At 37.2% G+C, this 1,784-nt stretch overlaps 1 protein-coding gene across 7 annotated transcripts in view; it reads left to right on the top strand.

The window, feature by feature from the left end:
- WNK2 (WNK lysine deficient protein kinase 2) overlaps positions 1–1,784 on the top strand; it is a 309,344-nt gene that overhangs the window by 170,756 nt on the left and 136,804 nt on the right. The window lies entirely within an intron of this gene.

Below are 1,784 nucleotides of genomic sequence, written 5' to 3' on the forward strand. Positions count from 1 at the left end.
CAAAAAAAAAAAAAAAAAAAAAGCCAACATCTACAATCCACAGTTAGTAGACCAGCTAGTCTGAGGGTAGGTTTACATGGCACAATTCAGTGGTTCTTAACAGAGCAAATTAGCTTGAATGAAATTCTGTATTTCTGTGAGTAGACTGCATCTGGTACCCAAGGTAGCTCTGAATGAGATATCTTGGGTATCTCTATTGCAGTGCAGCGGACCATGTAGACAGACTTTTAGACAACTGAATGGAAAATAGTCAAACTTTTGAAGTGGTCATGTTTGTCTGCTATTGTATTGTGTAAAGCTGCAAAGATGATAACCTTAAATTAACAGTGCACAGTGTCACAGGCACCACAGTATCTTAAAACTAAAACAAATGCTTTCCCTTAGACAAAAGTATAGAAACAATTAAAAGATTGAGCTATTTGTTTCATTTTGTAATAGCTTCTGTAATGATTCATGAAACCAGGATGAGCTGGTCCTGAATTCTGACTTTGCATTATGGTAATAATGTACATTGTTTCCCATGGGAGGGAGCAGGAGAGGACGTTATTTAATGATCGTATCGTCATCACTCCTATTCCCATGAGAGAGCAACCATTTTGATACTGTAACTCTTGTAACTGTGTGTCCCAAAATAAATTATGGAAAGTCAGCTTGCTGTAGCTTCCTGCTGCTAACCTGGAATTGAAAATCGAATGTGTTTCAGGCAATATATTATGACACGGCTCCCCTTAGTACAAGCTGCTGTGTGGTACAGTTTACCATTTTTAATAACCATGTTTAAATATTAATGAAAAAGGTTTGCAAGTTAGGGCCTTCATCTGGCAAACTTCTCATAGGAGAGAAGTGGGTTTTGGTTTATGTTGGCAGAAGTTCTCAAAAGATCATAAACCTGAACCCTTACAATATCTTGCTTTCCTCCAAAGTATGTCGAAATGGTAATATTTTACTGAAAAAATTAATCATTCCTGACTGGCAGGTCTACTTCTAAGTCCTTTTTTTTTCCCCTCCAAAGAATATTTTCACCTAAATGGGTTTTTTTGGCCACTCAAAATCCTTAGAAAACCCAAAAACCTTAAGTTTCCCATCTTGTATTGCTGTAAATGCTTGTGGAGAAGATAATGTAAACATTCTCCTGGATGAATGAAGTTTAGTGATAGTTATAAAGGAATTTCAAAATTCATGAAGTTCAGGAGGAAACCTGTTTAAAGTATCCCCATGGGCAAAGAAGGAAAGGCCTAAAAATAAGGCATATGCATGAGTGGGCTGACAACCCAGAGTTACAGATAGAGTGGCTCTGAGAGCTGTCACGGCATTATGAAAAACAAAAGAAATCTTTTTTTGGATGAAGGTGTGAGATGAGAAGAACTCTTTTTATTTTTTAATTTATTGTGACAGAATTTTAGATCTCCTCCCATCTGGCTTTGCAGAGAAGAATTTCTTGACAAAATTACTTACTGCTGTGCAAGGCTGTGTAGGTTTGTGAGACCTGGCCCCTTCAGTAATTAATTGGTTCCCCCTGAACTTCCAATTTTCACCATAAAGTTTTTATTATTAGGTTTTGCTGTATATTGTATCCAAAAAATCTGTCCATAAATAGAATTTAGATGCTTGGAACCCATCAAAATATTTCAGCTCCCTAAGCATGTGCAGTGGAAAATGGTGTCAGCTTGCATTTCTTCTTTGGGATATTTTGTGTCTTCCCCCTTCCCCTGCTCCTTTCCCCCTGCCTCCCAAATATCAATTTCAACAAATGAATGTTAGCAGCAAATTCATACAATAGCCAA

This window comes from Gavialis gangeticus, unplaced genomic scaffold, assembly GCF_001723915.1.
Source record: "Gavialis gangeticus isolate Ggan-Ray unplaced genomic scaffold, GavGan_comp1, whole genome shotgun sequence".
In the NCBI taxonomy this organism is placed as follows: domain Eukaryota; kingdom Metazoa; phylum Chordata; order Crocodylia; family Gavialidae; genus Gavialis; species Gavialis gangeticus.